This window comes from Zosterops lateralis (genome assembly GCF_965231275.1).
Source record: "Zosterops lateralis genome assembly, chromosome: 21".
In the NCBI taxonomy this organism is placed as follows: domain Eukaryota; kingdom Metazoa; phylum Chordata; class Aves; order Passeriformes; family Zosteropidae; genus Zosterops; species Zosterops lateralis.
Window position 1 is genome coordinate 10,125,998 of NC_139781.1, and position 19,229 is coordinate 10,145,226.

Consider the following 19,229-nt stretch of genomic DNA (forward strand, 5'->3'; position numbering starts at 1 on the left):
GGAGGTAGGCTGTCCATTCTGACTCATTTTCTTCTCTCTCCTTGCAGGCTGGACCTGCTGAAAAGCTGAGGCGAGACCAGGATCTGCAAAATCTCTGAGTCTGTCTTGCTGAGGCTGAAGCCACGTTTGCTGTCAACGGTGACATTGTGGAAGATGTTAAAGACTGAAAACTTTGGGGTTTTTCCCCTGAGTCACCAGACTCTGTCTGCGGCTGTGCCCTGTATATCTCTTAAAAGAGTTTCTGGGTTTAGAAAGGTTTTAAATACTTCAATATTTTTCTATAACTCAATTATAAAGGATCATGCTGTATCATTGTGGTGTTAATTACTCCATTTGAGTTGGTTAATTAAAGCAAATTATTGGTTTGAGGGTTTTGAGCAACCCTTGGGATGGCCCCTGGAGCTGGCAGCTCTTGTTTAATTTCCCTTCATTCCTTTAATGTCTTTCAATTATTTCTTAAGCAATTACTGCAATTAGGATATACAATGAGGACAGCAGAATTTCTGCCTTATTGGATTGGGAAATCCAAGCCGAGGTCCTTGGAGAGACTGAGGGGATGGGGAGCTGAGCCTCAGGCTGGGTTTTGACAGTGGGAGTTTGGTGAGGAAGAAAAGAGAGATCCCCCAAAAAGTGATTAAGGCCAGTTCTGCTGGCTTTGGGTGCTCCTACCCCAAAAATTCATTCTGGTTAAATGGGACTTGAAGAAGGCGGGGCGCTGGGCGGACTCGGGGTGGAGCCGGGGCACTGTGGGGCGGGGCCAAGAGGCGGCCGGGGGCGGGGCCGGGCAGTGCCGGGGGCGGGGCCAAGAGTCGGCCAGGGGCGGGGCCGGGCAGTGCCGGGGGCGGGGCCCAGAGGCAGCCGGGGGCGGGGCCGGGCAGTGCCGGGGGCGGGGCCAAGAGGCGGCCAGGGGCGGGGCCGGGCAGTGCCGGGGGCGGGGCCCAGAGGCAGCCGGGGGCGGGGCCGGGCAGTGCCGGGGGCGGGGCCCAGAGGCAGCCAGGGGCGGGGCCGGGCAGTGCCGGGGGCGGGGCTCCACGGGCGCGGGGCGGGTCCCAGGTGCCAGGACCCCGGACCCCACCGGAGAGTTCCACACCGAGCTCATGGAGCATCGGCATTTTCCGGCACCGATTTGAATCCCCGCCCGGCTCCCAATTGGCGGGCTCGCTGAGGCATCGGCAGCGCTGATTGGACAGCGGGTCCCGGGAACCGCCCCCGGCTCCGCCCCGCGCTCAGCACCGACCCCGATCCCCCGGCACCCACAGGTGAAGCTGTAATGGATAACGAGGGGACACACCAGGCACAGGTGGGAGTTGTAATGGATAACGAGGGGGCGGTTTAAGAGGGGGAGCCTCAGCTCAGTTCGGTATCCAGCTGAGAGCAGTGAGTGCTCGGGTTCTGGCTGTGGCTCTTGGAGTGAAGGCAGGAGCACGTGGGTTTGGAGCGTCACTTCTGGAGGCCACGAGGGACAAACCTTTATACCCAGCAGCAGCAGAAGGTAAGCCAGTGTGGGTTTATAGAGGGGACTTTTTTTTCTTTTTCAGCTTCGTCTCACCAATCCCTCCCCGGTGCTCCCAGAAGAAAAAGGAGTTATGGAGACAAAAGGAGTTCAAGTTGATTGAAGAAATTCTTCTTCTGTTGCTGTCTGTGTTTAAACTGGAGAGATTTTCTTTTCTTCTGGAATTTTAATTAATAGCGGCCCTTCTTTGTGGCTTCTTTTCAATATGATGTTCTTAGGTGGTGTGTAGTGTTTTGTGTGACTTTTTTGGTGTTATTTATTGTGAGTAATTTGGTTTTTGAGTGAAGGTAACTTTATGTGGGTTTGTTTGTATTTGAGGTAGAATTAATTTAAGTAGCTCTTTTTGAGAGACTTCTGAAATGTGTTATTGGGGTTTTGTGTGTTGTGTGGAGGGATTCAGGTTGGGTAGAGCTGGTTTTTCTGTTTGGTGGTTTTTAGTGATTTATTGTGTGGCTTTATTCTGTTTGTAGGTGGTGTGATGAGGGATATGTGGTGTATTTATTTCATGTTAGAATTCGTAGTTCACATGGTCAGAGTATTTTTTAACTGAGTTTTGTTGTTGAATTATTTTTGGGGTATATTGTGTTTTCCGAATAATTGTTTTTTAAGGTTTATAATGGTGTAGTTGGCTGTGGTGTGAGGTGTAGGGGAGGCTTTTATTTATTTAGTGGTGGCTTTTATCATGGTGAGTGTGTTGTGTTTGTTTTAGTGGGTTTGAGACAGTGTGATGTAGTTAATTTTTTACAGGTTTTTTAATATTTATAATTAGATAATTGTTTGTTTTATTATTGGGGTTTGTTTATTTAGCCTGCTTGACTACAGTGTATGTTTCATATTTTTGCATAATTTAGGAGATATTGTTTGTAGTCAAATGGATCTTTTGGTTTTGTGTGTATTTATAGGTAGTCAGTTTGTTTTGATGGTTTTGAGGAATTATGGGTTTATTGAGTCAGGAATAATTGGTTTTGGTGCTGTTAATTTGAGTATATTTGTGCTGTTTTTATTTTTGTGGATTGATTTGTTTATTGTTCGGTGCTTCTCTGGGTTTTTCAGTCTGCAGCAGGTTTAAACAGTCAGAAGAAAAAGGAAAAAAAAATCTTTGCTTTAGCTGGCTGAAACTAACAGAGAGCAAAGGAGATCTGTGTGCTGCAGTCTGTCTGTCCTTGGGCTGAACACACTGGACAGGTGTTGGAGTCCAGGGCATCCCTCTGGGCGCCCTGGGAAGTCACAGACCTCGGTAGAGAGGCCTGGGACCCAAGAAAGAGGGTCTGGGGTCTGTGCAGGGGGGTTTGCCTGGCACAGAGCCCAGGAAGACACAGTCTTTGATCTTGGTCCATGAGAAAAACATCTAACACAGAGAAGAATTGCAAGTCACAAAGGTGTTACTGAGAGTAGTGTAGTTATCACTGTGCAGAAGATTTTGTAGTTTTGGATTTTTAGAATGTAGATGCAAAGGGACAAGATGGTGGTTTTAGGGCGGTGCCCTGGGTTCTTCTTCTTCTTCTCCCTTGGCATCCATCTTCTGCAGTGACATGGGCACAAAATAGTTTCAGTGGATTGGATCAAAGTAGAAATGACCGTGTTAGTATAGGTGATAGACATTGGCACAGAATTGTAAACAATGGGTACGTAGTTATCTGTATAAGAGGTAGCGACCTCCCATCACACGGGGGAGTCGCCTTGTGTCCGAGCTGCTGTGAACACCATGGCCGGACACAGGAGGGGAGTCGCCTTGTGTCCGAGCTGCAGTGGACATCATGGCCGGACACAGGGGAAGGGGAGTCACCTCGTGTCCAGGCTGCTGTGAACACCATGGCCGGACACAGAGAATTGTAAGATAAGAACTAATAAACAACGCGAGAAACCAGAAAACCAAGACCTTGAGACTCCTCATCATTCTCGCTCTGAACACCGAGCACCGAGCTCAGCACAGAACACAGAGACACAGAGTCAGACAGCAGACCCTAAATCCTTCAGAGGTCAAGAGGGAAAATCACTCCCTTCGTGCCCACACGAACCACCAGCCAGCTTTGGAATCTCGGGTGAGGAAACAACCGGATTGAAACCCCGAGAATTGGCGTCCCTGGGTGGGCACACGAGTGGGCACATGGATGGGCATGAACGGGCACGAATGGACACCAGTGTGGGCAGAATCGGTGCTTTCCAGTGGACACAGCAAAACCTCTTAAGGAAAGAAGACAAGCTGAGAAGACAGGGGAAGAAATCTCTAACCAGAGACGGCAGCTGATTGCAAATTCACCTCGGACGGACGAGTTCCAAGGGCCCAGGACTCGTCTCCTGAAATCTGCAGGTCGGTGATCAGGAAACCTCCGAACTGAATTTGAGAACACCTGCACTGCATTCTTCGATTTTGGTAAGAACAGTTAAATTTAGAACACGGGAGGAGACCCTCTCCCGGGAAAAATAAGGGAAAAACTTTCTCCGTGCAGCAGCAGTAGTGTAGTGGGGAGGGAGGAAAGAAACACCTTACCCGCTGGCCTCCAGCCAGCACCGGCTTTGTCTGTTGCCAGCAGCAAGCAGCGGTTTCTTTTGCTGGCCGGCAGCCAAGCAGGTTCTTTCGTCTGTTATCAGCAGACGGGTCTCATACACCTCTTACAGGAGGTGGGGAAGGGGAGAGCCATCAGCCTCCTCTGGGTTTTAATAGGAAAGGAGAGATACCAGCACCCTCAGGATTACCGCAGGGAGGTAAAAAAACCCTCGAGACAGGAGAGTCAGCAGATCTCCTTGAGTTTAGCACACGGGAGACACCAACTTTCCTTGTGTTTGCCACAGTCCTCAGGAATTCAGTCCCAGAAATTCGTCTCGGGAAAGTCAAAACTTCTAATCCATCCCAAGATAAGAACATGCTTGTTTTCGAGGCATGTTCCGTGAGTACGGGACACTTGCCGCAGCAGTGGGGGAGGGAGAAGTGAGACAAAGTGCATCCAGGAGTCTTTTCAGCCCCCCTCAGACACAGCGCGTTCAGACACAGCCTGAAAGTTTTCCACTGCCCTTTCCCCTTCAGCGCAGGGACAGACAGAGAGAGGGGGGAAGGGGGAGTGGAGGAGACACCAGGAAAACAGGGAAAACAAGCCCAGATCGCGTCAGTGGTGAGAGATAACACTGCGGCGTGTGCGCGCGAAAGCGATCGCGATGGGGGCGGCCGGGGAGTGCCCCGTGTCGGGACAGCGCGGGCTGCGGGGGCGGCGCGGGCGGAGCAGGGCCTGTGTCGCGGAGCGCGAGTGAGGAGCCGGAACAGGCAGAGTTGGAAACTACAAACCCCAGAAAGCTTTGCGGTTGGCGCATGTGCAGACACAGAGCCAAGATGGACGGCGCAAGTGCAAAGCAGGAAACTACAAATCCCAGAAAGCCTTGCGGCAGGCAGGGAGCAAGTAGGATGCAGCTCGAGGATCACGATCGCTCCAGGCGGGACAAACCCCGACAGAGAGCGAGACGCGGGCAGCGCCGGGGCGGCACAAGCAGAGCCGAGGCAGGCGGTGCCGGCACAGGCAGGACCGGGACAGGCAAAGGCAGAGCAAGCAGAAGAGGCGTGGCCAGGGCGGAGAGTTTCTCTGGGGTGCCAGCCCCTCAGAGCAAGTGCTGCAGAGCCTGACCCCGCCCACAAGCGGCACTTCGATATTGTCAGTCCAGTTCCCTCAACTTTTCCTTTCAGCAAAAGGTAGCCAGGTTTCCCTTAAATTCACTGCACACATCCTTTCTTCATTTATCCTTCGGCTACATGCTGGGTTTACCCTTTTCTTAAGAGTTTTAAGGTTCCCACTCCTCATCCAGGAGAGGAAGGGTTTTTCTTAAGCAGTGCTGCACAGGGATTATGTGCAGCAACAAGAGTTTTAAGGTTCCCACTCCTCATCCAGGAGAGGGAGGGATGCCAGGGATGGCAGTAACCCTCGGGGTTAGGAGAGGCTGCATTCAGGCAAAATAATAATTCAATTAAAGTTACAGGTTTTATGAATTCAGAAGCAGAGATCCGGAAATCATTGGATGTTTGCAAAGCAGCTGCATGATCAGGAGCAAAAGACTTATTGTCATGACATGGAAAAGGATTTTTGATTATAGTATTGATGTATTTGGATCCAAGTTGATTTGTGTTTTAGTATTGTATTGACATTAGAAGTGATTTCTATGTGGTTTTAAGTTCAAGATTTGTTAAGTAAGTAAAGTTGAATTTAAGATAAGGATTGATAAAGTTTAAGTGATAGATTTATATTTTATAAATTTAAAGTTTTATTGTATGTAGGTTTTAAATGTATTTTATGTTAAGATAAGTTAAATAAGTTAAGTATATTAAGTTATAAGATAGATAAGATAAATAAGTTAAGAGAATAAGTTTTAAGAGAATAATTCAAGTTTTAAGTTAAGTAAGTTAAAGTTAAGATAATAAATAAGTTAAAAAGGTAATAAGTAAGATAAGTTGGTAAAATAAGATAAGTTTAAGATAATAAGTTTTAAGTAATAAGTACTGTGAATTGTATCATGATATACTTCAGGATCCTTCTTTATGTTCTTTAGTTGCTTAAGCATTTCATAATTGTTGTTGTTAAGAGCTTTGTTCCAAAAATGTATTAAAGGATATTACTTTGATAAGGTCAGGGTTTTGGCCACACCTTGACTTTAACTAGAGGAGAGATGTGTTCATCAACAAGCACAGATGTTGCATGTGAAACTTTTCCTGATGGATTTCAGGTTTGAACAAGAGTTGTGCATTTTCCATCAAAGTACAGTTTTAACTAACCTATGGCAAAGAAGCAGCTTTTGTTTCTGCAGATACAGAGCACAAGTGAATTTCTGCAAAGAATGTGGAAATCATGTCAAGCGCAGAAGCTCTGACGGCTTCAAGAGTGGAAAAGAAAGCATGCAGATGTGAACCAGTGTCAAGACTGCAGACATCTTTCATTCTGCGTGCAAGGACTTATATCTTGGGTTTTCTTTTCATTCTGTATTGCATGAATTTGTCAGATGGTTCAGAATCGATTCATGGAAGCATAGAGCAGTTGGGAAATGGAGTGAACAAACTCGGAGAAGAAACCGGATCATGGATGAATGGCATGTTTGATTTCTTCAACCTTTCACGGTTGTGGAAGAAAATTTTGAAAACAATTGTATATATTTTATCGAGACTTGTAATTCTTCTCATGATCGAGTCGTGTTTGCTTTAATGCATATGGCAAAGCAGCCAAAGAGGTGTTTTTTGTGAAAACAAAGCGGGGAGATGTTGGAGTCCAGGGCATCCCTCTGGGCGCCCTGGGAAGTCACAGACCTCGGTAGAGAGGCCTGGGACCCAAGAAAGAGGGTCTGGGGTCTGTGCAGGGGGGTTTGCCTGGCACAGAGCCCAGGAAGACACAGTCTTTGATCTTGGTCCATGAGAAAAACATCTAACACAGAGAAGAATTGCAAGTCACAAAGGTGTTACTGAGAGTAGTGTAGTTATCACTGTGCAGAAGATTTTGTAGTTTTGGATTTTTAGAATGTAGATGCAAAGGGACAAGATGGTGGTTTTAGGGCGGTGCCCTGGGTTCTTCTTCTTCTTCTCCCTTGGCATCCATCTTCTGCAGTGACATGGGCACAAAATAGTTTCAGTGGATTGGATCAAAGTAGAAATGACCGTGTTAGTATAGGTGATAGACATTGGCACAGAATTGTAAACAATGGGTACGTAGTTATCTGTATAAGAGGTAGCGACCTCCCATCACACGGGGGAGTCGCCTTGTGTCCGAGCTGCTGTGAACACCATGGCCGGACACAGGAGGGGAGTCGCCTTGTGTCCGAGCTGCAGTGGACATCATGGCCGGACACAGGGGAAGGGGAGTCACCTCGTGTCCAGGCTGCTGTGAACACCATGGCCGGACACAGAGAATTGTAAGATAAGAACTAATAAACAACGCGAGAAACCAGAAAACCAAGACCTTGAGACTCCTCATCATTCTCGCTCTGAACACCGAGCACCGAGCTCAGCACAGAACACAGAGAGAGACACAGAGTCAGACAGCAGACCCTAAATCCTTCAGAGGTCAAGAGGGAAAATCACTCCCTTCGTGCCCACACGAACCACCAGCCAGCTTTGGAATCTCGGGTGAGGAAACAACCGGATTGAAACCCCGAGAGACAGGGAATGCACAGGAGTGAACACTGTTTTCTTAAAACAGGCTGCGTGCTTTTTCTTTCCTTGCTTTGCTCTCAAAATCAGTCTGGAAGGTACAGAAGGCATTTTTGAAGGAGTTATTTTAAATTTTTGAGGTTTTTTGGTGTTTAAAATATTTATTTTGGAGGTGGTGTGTTTGAAGTTTTGGCTTAGTTATAATGAGATTATTTTATTTTTAATTCGGTGTTTTTATGGTTTTTTTGTAGTTAAAAGTTGAGACTTTTTTGTTATTTTATTAAAAGAAAATAGGATTTGTTTTTGTATACAGTGATGGGATTGGTGTATATGGTGTTGACTAAGGATTAAAAATTCTGTGGTTTTGATGTGTTAGGTTAATGAATTTATATAGTTTAAAAGATGTGGGTTTTATGCTTATTTAGTTAGAGGCAGGTCTTTAAGTTGGGGGTATGCCCAGATATATAAGATATGCATCTTGGAGGTTTTTTGAGGGGAATGGACATGAGGTATTTTTATTATATATTATATTATGCTATACATTATTATATTATATGTTACATAATATATATTATATTATATATTATTATATATATTATAATATACAACATTATATTGTATTATATTGTATTATTGTATTATATTGTATTAGGTAGTTTGACTATCAGTAATAAGAGTTGGGGTTTTTTTTGCTGGACTTTGGTTTGTGTTTCCTACAATTGATATATTTGTGTGGTCAGGGCAGTGGTGTTTCTGGTGCAACTCTGAGCATCCCTTATTGTTTGTGTGTTTCAGGTGGTCACTTGTCTCACACTGAGATCCTCTCACCCAACAGCCCTGCTGAGATCATCCGTGGATGTTTGGTTTTCTTTATGGCACCTGACTGAGACAGCAGGAATTTCCCTGAGGCAGAGACAGCCTTCCTTGGCACCTGATGTGGATTCTCATCCCTGAACATCCCAGAGATAAGTGAAGGGCTCAAAGCCACAGAGGGGATGAAAGTGGGGTGTGGGTTGGGAGTCACCGGGAGGGATTTTTGGGTCAGGTTTGGAGATGGGGATGTCCAAGCTGTGACCCCTTTAGGGCACGTGAAGGGAAGGTCTCACAGTGCTGAGGTGTGCAGGGCAGAGCAGTCCCAGGGCACGTTGTGTCACTTGTCTGTTGTGCCCTCAGTGTCTGTTGTGTGTTTTGTTTTGTGTGTCTTTTGCCTTAACCCTTCAAGGGGTCTTTTGGAGACCCCAGGCATCGTTCTTAACATCTCCCTGTTCCTTGGACAGGCACTGATATCATTGAACTTTGACTCAGGTGTTCAGACACACATCAGAATCCATCTCTCTTCACAACCATCCAGGCTGGTGCCTTTCCAGGTCTTGTTCTGAGCTGTATCCACAGCTGTGCACTGCTGTGATCCATTCTGGCAGGTTAGGTCTTCTAAAAGTGCACAGCTGAGTGGAGGATTCTGACCTTGGGATTCTCGGGCATCCATCCCTGCGTTTCTTGGGATCAGTGATCCCGTTGGCATCTTCTTCCTGCAGGGTTCTCTGAGCCTGGTCAGCTCCCCATGGGTCTTACCTCGGTCATCTCATTGCGAGTTCTCTCGGTCCTCAGGGTCATTCTTCTTGCTGAGATGTTTCTGTCCCTGTTGTGTCCCCCCTTTTGTCCTGTCCTGTGTCACGGGTGTTGGTGTGTTTGGCCTGGAGCTGCTCTGCCTTGTTGCTCAGTCTGGGTGTGGGGGGAATGGGACAAGTCCTGGGGAGTTGAAATTTGACCTGTGGGGTGTAGTTGGGCTGTAGAGAGTATTCATGGATTGACACAAAGTGTCTGGAGCTGTCGAGTTCTCCTGCAGCACTTTGACTCTTGTCCTGACTTTGTTTCAGGTGCAGATGGATTCAATCCATGGCAGAGTGCCCCATCCCGGGTGAGGGGGCTCCCCTGAGAAGGTCAGTCACTGTTTGTGTTTGCAAGGGAGTGTAAATGGTGGCCATGTCACAGCACTGCTCTTTGTCTGTATTTTTAGGAGGCAAAGCTGGGTCTCTGCAGTCAAGGTGAAGTGGACGAGGTGAGCAGTGATCAGTGGACAGAAGCAGTTACTATTGCTCCAGCCTCACTTGCTGGAACTCTGAGCATCCAGTGCTGTGTGTTTTAGGTGTTCCACTCACACGATGCCGAGCTCCCCTCACCAGCCAGACAGTGGGAGCATTACAGGACTCTGTGGGGAGGCCTTGACCTTCTCCATTTGAAGGGGCCATCCTGGTGGGCTTTGGTAACAGCCGAGGAGTTGAGGTGTGTCAGGGAGGAGGAGGGAGGCTCTGCTCAAGTTTCAGCAGTGCCACATCACCTTGTCTGCTCTTAACCCAGGCACACCCCGCAGTGTTGGTGTCTGAGCACAGCTGGAGCACAGGGCCCGAGGACCTGGGTGTGCTCAGGAGGTGGTGAGTAGCAGAATTGCTGGTTTTTGGCCCATGTGCTGCTGAGATCACACGGTCACGTTTGCTTTTCTTTATTGTAGCTGACTGAGAGACACTAGCCCAGTGACAGCAGGAATTTCCCCGAGGGAGAGGTGGCCTTTTTTTGTACCTGACATGGATTTGCATCTCCAGATGTCCCAGAGATAAGTGGAGGGCTGGGAGCCACAGAGGGGATGAAAGTGGGGTGTGGGGTCAGGGGTGACCAGGAGGGGTTTTTAAATCAGGTTTGGAGATGGGGATGTCCAAGCTGTGACCCCTTAGGCTGTGTAAAGGGAAAAGTCTCATTTTTGATCCCAGTGCTGAGGTGTGCAGGGCAGAGCAGTCCCAGGGCACGTTGTGTCACTCGTCTGTTGTGCACTCTGTGTCTTGTGTGTTTTGTTTTGTGTGTCTTTTGCCTTAACCCTTCAAGGGGTCTTTTGGAGACCCCAGGCATCGTTCTTAACATCTCCCTGTTCCTTGGCCAGGCACTGATATCATTGAACTTTGATTTAGGAGCTCAGACACACATCAGAATCCATCTCTCTTCACAACCATCCAGTCTGGTGCCTTTCCAGGTCTTGTTCTGAGCTGTATCCACAGCTGTGCACTGCTGTGATCCATTCTGGCAGATTAGGTCTTCTAAAAGTGCACAGCTGAGTGGAGGATTCTGACCGTAGGATTCTCAGGCATCCATCTCTGCGTTTCTTGGGATCAGTGATCCCGTTGGCATCTTCTTCCTGCAGGGCTCTCTGAGCCTGGTCAGCTCCCCATGGGTCTTACCTCGGTCATCTCATTGCGAGTTCTCTCGGTCCTCAGGGTCATTCTTCTTGCTGAGATATTTCTGTCCCTGTTGTGTCCCCCCTTTTGTCCTGTCCTGTGTCACGGGTGTTGGTGTGTTTGGCCTGGAGCTGCTCTGCCTTGTTGCTCAGTCTGGGTGTGGGGGGAATGGGACAAGTCCTGGGGACTTGAAATGTGTCATGTGGGGTGTAGTTGGGCTGTAGAGGGTATTTCCAGATTGAGAAAAAGTGTCTGGAGTTTTCAAGTTCTCCTGCAGCACTTTGACTTTTGTCCTGACTTTGTTTCAGGTGCAGATGGATTAAATCCATGGCAGAGTGCCCCATCCCGGGTGAGGAGGCTTCCCTGAGAAGGTCAGTCACTGTCGATGATGAGAGTCACATATTTCACATTTATTGGCACTCCAGTGCAGGGCACCTGCATTTACAGCTCCAAACAAGTGAGTCCCTTGGTAACCCCCCCTGGGGAGCAGCTGGAGCCTGCTCTGGGCTGGGGGACCAAACACTTGGGGCTGACACAGCTCCACACTGAGGGGGCTTGGTAAAATGCCTTCCTATGTCCTGTAGTTGTTTATTTATTTATTCATTTATTTATTTATTTTTATTTTTTTAAGCTTTCTACAAGGCTTTAACCATCAACCTGGTAAAAATAAACTGTAATGACTGAAGACTTGAGGGGCTGGCAGGTTATACACACCAGAGACAGCTTTTTTTTGTTTTGTTTTGTTTTGTTTTGTTTTGCTTTGTTGGTATTTTTTTTTTTGTTTTGTTTTGTTTTTTGGTTTTTTTTTTTTTTTTTGTTTTTTTTTTTTTTTTTTTTTTTTTTTTTTTTTTTTTTTTTTGTTTTTTTTTTTTTTTGTTTTTTTTTGTTTTTTTTTTTTGTTTGTTTGTTTTTTTTTTTTTGTTTTGTTTTGTTTTGTTTGTTTTTGTTTAATAGCTGTGAGACTTACATCTTGATTGTCAGACTCTTTTATGGCCAACATTTGTTAAAAACCTTATTTTGAGATATGCTGCTTCAATAACCAATTTATTGTAAAAATACCTTTAATGTCAGAAGATTAAGGCACTAACACCAACATGCCACCGCCTTAATGTTTAGCAGCAAAACTTGATCTTTACTGAAGTTAAAACTTCATTTTTTTTTCTGCTAGTAAAAGTTAATGAAGGTATTTATCAGCTTTTGCTGGCCTTTGGTCATACTCAAGGTCATTAAAAAATTGCTCTACTGCTCTAAAATAATTACAGATTTTAGACCTCCCTCATTTTCTCCAGACTAGAAACATGTGAATTGATTTTTGATCTCCTTCCTTGTGGTTTGTGTGGGTTTTAAGCTGCATGGAGAAGGTGTCAGTGGACACGGCACTCAGGGCATGGTGCTGGGGAGGGCAGGAGGGGAAGGAACTGCTCAGAAATCCAGGAGCAGCAGTGGATTGGGAGCTGGTGATCCTGCCTCAGTCGCACTCTCCTGGACAGTCTGTGCAATGATAATATTCCTATTTCCCCTCCTGAACATGGAGTTGGAGGAGAACAGAAGTCTTTGCATTGGTGGGAAGGGGAACACCAGGGAACAACTGCTGTTTGTGTCCAACTGCTGTTTGTGTCCTCAGAGAGCAGTGGGGAGAGCCTGAGAGAAACACTGGCTGGCTGAGGGATAGTTGTGTCCCCTCTGGAATAAGTCCCTGTGTCTCCTCAGAGCTGCTGGTTTGCAGTAGAGTTTGGGCACATTTTGCTGCAGCTTTGGTTTCTTAATAACTGGAGATCTATGGATTGCTGGGTGCTTCCCATAAGTTCTCCTATTTTGTAGGAGCTGCAGGGTGAGGTCAGTATTCTGAGGGAGGCCCTGGCAAAGCTGCCGAGGGCAAGGAACACGGAGCATCCGGGGACTTCTCCCACCCGAGTTTCTCCTGGAGCGTGCTGCGTGTCATGCTGGATGTTTAACCTGGCTTTGGGGTGTTCTCCTGCAGTCCCAGCTCCAACTGCTGCCCCTGAGCCGAGGCCTTGCTGTGTCCCAGCACTAAACCCGGCAGGTGGGTCCTGCTTTTCCAGCCCTTGAATCCCATGGGCAATCCCAGATTCCCGGAGCTCCCCTGGGCACAGCCTGGACTCGCTCCCTGGGAGCTGCACTTCAGTCTGCCTGAACCAAGGACCTCCTGTTTGAAACTTTATTCCTGTTGTTTTTCCTCTTGCAGGTATTTGGCAAAAAAGGAGAGAGCCAGTGGGAAGTGGAGCTGCTGGAAGGACTTTTCTCTCTGACTCCTGCATAATTCTTTGACCATAACCAGAGCCTCGGTTTCATTTCCTGTCTTTTCCAATAAATCATTGCTTTCAGCTGGAATGTGTTCCTGGTGTCCTCCTCCTCCATGGATTTGTAAATAGAATTCCTGATTTTTCCTAAGTGGAATTTTGTTATTCCAGCAGTTGTGGCTCTTTTGTTCCACTGAAACTTCCCAACTCTGCTGAGAGTTTCTGCTGCCAAATAAAAATAAGATTGGAGGTTTTTTTGATTGTTACTCCCACAAATGGAGCTAATTCTTGGATAGGAGTAACTAGACCTGTTGAATTCCCACTTCCCTTTAAAATCAGAGCAGAGGCAGCAGATTTGAAATCATCGTTCCATGACCTTCCACCAAAAGTTTTCAATGTTAGAAATTCCTGAGCTTGTTTTCCAGGCAAGCTGGGATTTAGATATTATTCCTTCCTTTTATTTGATGCTTTTCCTCTCTCTGATTTTAGTGAGGGAATATTTATTTTTTCCAATTTTCCATTCTAATTGGAATTTTGGTACTTCTTAGGGGACATTTCCAAGGAAATTTACCAAAATAAGGATGGTCAATCAGGAATTGTTCAGCACCATATCCACAGAATTCTGGGAATTCCCAGGAGAACTTGCTAAGTTTTAATTGCCACGATTCATACCTTTGTAAAGTTAAATTTACTGCATTGTTAATTACATAAATCCCATTAAAACTTAAATACTGGCCTAGTTGTTGTTCCTTGGACACAATGGGGTGGTTCTTTCCTGCCTTGGCACATGTGGCTGCTCATCCCAAGTGAGCTTCCCCATAAAACAGAATTTGTTTCCAAGCAAAACTGGGAATTGTCTACTAAACCTTATTTTCTGGGAGGCACTGGGTTTGTTTTTCCAATCACTGCATAATCAAGGAAACTCCTGGAGCTGTGTTAGGCAGTGGCATGAGGGGAGATCTGCATTTATTTATTTTCTTCTTTTTATTATTTTTTTTTATTTTTGTATTTTTTATGCTCTTTTATTTTATTGTGGTTTTTATGGGGTTTTTTGTTTGTTTTGTATTCTTTCAAAAAATTATATTTTTTCTTCTATTTTTTAATTTTTAAATTTTAAATTACTTTTGGATTTTTATTTGATTATTTATATTTCTATTTTCATGTTTTATTTAGCATTTTTAATTTGTATTTATTTTAATTTTTTATTAACTTTTATTCAATTTTATTTATTTTTATTTTATTTTTTCTTGTTTTCTTTTTTTCCCATACTCTTTCTTACCCAGAGTATGTGGAAGTTTGGCTGTAAGGAAGAAAGAAGTTGAAAAATAACCTCAATGTCCACTGGATGTCTGGATACAATTGAGAGTGCAGTTAGCAAAAACCCTCTATTTTCTGCTAAATTATAAAACCTGAACGGAGAAAGGTGTCAACACTGTGCTGCCTTTTTTTTTCCTTTCAGGTCTCATTCTCCCCACATACAGTATTACCAGGAATAACTTGATGTCAAAATGTTTTTCAGAGGTAGCAATAAAACTAAGTAGACATTTTATTTTGTTACTCTCTGAATGTCCTTATTTATTAACAAAGAAATTCAAAACAAAGCAAACAAACCCCACCAAAAGCCCCCATGAACAACCCGCCCCCCCCCAGAAAACACAGAAAGAGAAAATATGCCAATATTATTCTAATGAAAATTAAACCTTTTCCCCTTAGAAAACCAGGCTAATTTAATTCCACTTAATTGTGGTTGTGATGTGTTAAGTTAATGAATTTATATAGTTTAAAATATAATTTAAACAAACAGGAATTAAAAAATAAATACAAACAAAAATACAAGTAATAAAGACCAAAATATATGAAAAATATCAATAAAATAAATTATTCCGTGTTATGTATAATATATAAAAGAGATATTAATATAAAAGATAATTTGTAATGATAAATATAGATATCAAAATTATAAATATAAAAAAAATTGAAATATAGCCTAAAATAAAGGCTTTTTTGGTTTCAGTTTGGTTGATGGCAGGGTTCTTGGCGTTGTGGCTGGGCGTCTTTTGGGACATTTATTTTAGAGGATGTTTGGAAGGGCATTTTTGGCCACCTTTTTTGCCTCCGCTCTGCCTGTCCCCTTGGCCCGAGGTGAGCGGCAGTGCTGCCACCCTGTGGGCACAGAGCGGTACTGCAGCTCAGCCCCGGGCAGAGGAGAGCGGCAGTGCTGCCACCCTGTGGGCACAGAGCGGTACTGCAGCTCAGCCCCAGGCAGAGGAGAGCGGCAGTGCTGCCACCCTGTGGGCACAGAGCGGTACTGCAGCTCTCCCCCGTGCCTGTCCCTAATGTGTGCAGCAGCCCTGGGCTGAGGTGAGCGGCAGTGCTGCCACCCTGTGGGCAAAGAGCGGTACTGCAGCTGTTCCCCGTGCTGTTCCCAGCAGCCAGAGCAACCAGGACGTGGCTGCTCTCTTTGCCAGGAGGTGAGGGGTGCGGAGCAGGGTGCCTGGTTTGCCCCGCTGCATTATGTTGCGGTGCTGCTGCATCACAGGAGGAAAGAGCTTGAGGTGCAAAGGTCTGAGCGGCATGGTGGGAAATGGGAGGTGAGGAAGGGTCGTGCTAAGGATGGAGTTAGTCAAGGAAGAGACATTTCTCGTCCAAACTAAAGATCTGTAAAATCCTAGCACTGCCTCGTGTTTAATGTGTTTTTACTTCATATTTATGTCATCACAAAAAGCAAGGAATGTAGATGTGACTGGTTCCCACTCTTGCAATGTGAAGATGTAAAAGCCTGTTGTGGTTTGAAAGCAAAGTGAGTGAGAGCCTCCAAGTCAAAAATACAATTTAACAGGTAGAAAGGTAAAAAAGTAAAATAAAATAAATACAATAATACCAAAGACCACTGACAGAGTCAGAATACAACCTGAGCAGGATGGTGGAACAGTCCAGATGAGGTGGTCTGTGATCCTGTAGAAAGGTCTGGTATCTCTGCTCCTCTGGGAATCCAGTGGGTCGGGGCTGCTTGTACTGTCCCAAATCCCAGATTATATCCAGGTGAGAAGGTTTAGCTCCTCCCCCTGGGTGGAGCATCTCACCAAGGGATGATGAGTCATGAAGTGGGTCCTTGATGGCCCATTAAACAGAGAGAGCTCCTGGAGGGAGTTCCCTGTGAGTCCTGGGCAAGGCATTGATGGGCCATGAGCAGAAGAGCACAAAGGAGGGGCCTGGGAAAACACTGCCCCACCTGGTTCCAACAGCTCATGAAGATGGTGATGGAATAAATACTTGTGTACATCCTACACTACAACCCGGGACAGAGCCTGAATGAGAGAGAGGGGACTCCAGGCGGCTCTTTAAAGGTGCTGTTTATTTCATAGATTGAAGTCACAGCAGTCATGGGTCGTGGGTAAGAGAGCCAAGCCTATAGCTGTCAGCATCAGCTTATAGGCAAACCTGAAGCCACTTTAGCTCCGGTTACAATGCATTATGTAGTTTTCTTTATTGAGCATCTTAATACATAAAATCCAATCAGCATTGTACACAATACCTTTAAATTTATAGCCTATCACAACTACTATTATTACCGTATTATGGTTAGTACTATCCAATCACATTGAGTTAGCATGTTACATTTTAAGCTTAAAGTTGTTTTTTCTCTTTTCTTGCAGTGGAAAATTCTTTGACTTTTTTTTACTTGGTAAAAACATGGTTTTGTTCGGCTGGGTTTCTCTATTTACTTGGTAAAAGCATGTTATTTTTTGTAGATGCCTTATCCTTTGATCTCAACCATAAATGTTTTCTTCCAACTCATCCTAACCTTTGTTCAGTAACAACAAACTCAGCAATCCCTAACTTAAACATTTTTTTTATTCTCCTGTATCCAAACTTGCTTTTATTTCTATTCTGCTTTCAGGTTCTACATTCAGAGAGCTTCTGCTAAGCATTCATATCTGTAAAACTCTACCTGCAAACCTTCATTGTTCCCAACATGAAGGTTTTTTACAGGCTCATGTATTACTCTGTCTTTTACTGCTTCAAGCTTGGCTTTTCCCTGGTTTTTCGATATCTGTGGCATCGGGTGTCACAAGGGGTTCCTCAGCAGGGGTTTTAGGAGTCGGTGCTCATTCTGCTTTTTCTGAAGGTGTGTGAAGGTGTGCTACCCCAATGGCTATTTTTTCCAGTGAAAAGTTTTCCACCTACGACCACCAAGGCATGCACGCGTTTTAATCTTGTAGCCAGCTGTACTAAGGTTTTTACTTTCTAATCCAACACCCGTAGCAGATTTCTGTTTGGATTGTGTCTGCGAGAGTTGGGATTTGTGCTGGAGAGGTGCCATTGGGAAGAAAAGATGGAGCAAATCCTGAGTTACAGGGAAGAGGCCTATGTATGAACTCTATTAATATTTCCCTGTAATTCTGGGTATTAGGATTTGGCCTGGGCTGTCAGGACGAGTCTCAAACAATCAAACCGAGCCCCTGAACCCGAGCGTCTGCCGCTGTTTTTGGGAGGCTGCACCCACCATGGAAGCCAAAGCCTTTGAAGACCACAGGTAAGGGTAACAACTGTGCCTTTTTTTATCTTCTCCAGGTCTCTGGCAAGTGTCAGACAAGAAGGAACCAAAACTCCTCGGGGCCCTGAGAAAGAGACAAGCAGAAGATCCAGACGTCGGGAGAGTTTCTGCGAGTGCCTGTTGGTGAGTCTCGTTCGGTGCCATCCCTCAGTCAGCTCCAGAGGCGCTCCCGGAGCACATTCGAGCCGTGCCACGTCCGCACCCAGCCAGGTGTGGGCGTTTGCCCCTCACCAGCCCCGGCAGTTGAGAGCCGCAGGTGCCCCTCTGGTGGCAGAGGAGGCATCAGACCTGAGAATCCTGGTCTGGGAAAAGAGAAACAAGAGAAGGAAGGATGAGAACCTAATGAACCTGGGAGGCAAAGAGATTAATAACCTACAGGATAGTAAAGAAGTAAGGACTCTGTAACTTGGGACCAAGGAGCACAGAACCAATGCTTTTCTCTGGGTAATTTTGACTGCACCAGTCTGTGAAAAAGCCAGTAAAAATCCTGCGTGATGGAATGACTTTCTCTGTACGAGCCAGGCAACGTAATGATAAAATGATTCCCGTTGCACGTCCTGGCTAGAAAGAAATCACGCCTTGATTCTCTAAGCCCCAAAAAATTGTTGTTTCAATTCCCGAGTTTTTGCTTTTCCTGCAGTTTCTGTGACACGAGCCAGAGATCATGTGCATTGACTCGAACGGTGCGGTGTAAATTTTCTTTCAGAATCTCTGTAAAAAAAATGAAATGCAGTCCCATGAAACTGGGTTAGGCCAGGCTTAGACACCAGGCCACAGCTCACGGGCCAGCGATAATGTCCAGGTTTTAAGGTAAGAGTTTAGGGCCAGAGGACAAGGCAAAGCTATAGCCAAAGTGACTGATGTTCTGCAGGGTGCTGGAAGAGACACTTTCCAGAGCCACACTTTAAGCCAATTTGCCTTCCAAGGTAGTTCAGCCACTGGATTTCCTCTTCCCACTCGGATGGCAAGGCTCGGCATACCCACAGTGGAGAGGAAACTGAGTTTAGCCTGGTGGGGTCTCCTCTTTAGCAGAGAACAGAGCGTGCTCAGGGCAGCCACGCTCACCTTCCTGACGGTGTACCAGGGACCCAAAAAGCTACAAAGCAAAAAGACTCCTTCAAGTGGCTCACTTTCCATCATAACTGAGGAGTAAGTAAAGAGCTTTCCAAAGGAGGTGAGTACACATGGTACCAGAAAGGGAGTGTCTGAGGTAAAAAGAGGACATACATTCCTAGGGGTAGAATATATAAACAGTATGCTGAAATAAAGAATTGATAAGGGGAAAGAGAGAAATAGTAAGTAAAAACAGATCAGCTCTTTATGTAAATCATAAAAATCTGCGGGTTTGACTGGTATTCTGTGTCTTTGAATTCAAATTTTGTGGTAGGAAAATTGACGATGAGAACTTTGGAACAGGAACAAAACCTTTAAAGGACGGCCCAGCGCTCGTCCAAAACCTATCGGACCTGCGCGTAAAGCTTTCTTCCTACGGTATCGTACCCACATTGCATAATCTCATATTCAAATATGAAATGAAATAGGAGCTAAGTAGTTTTAA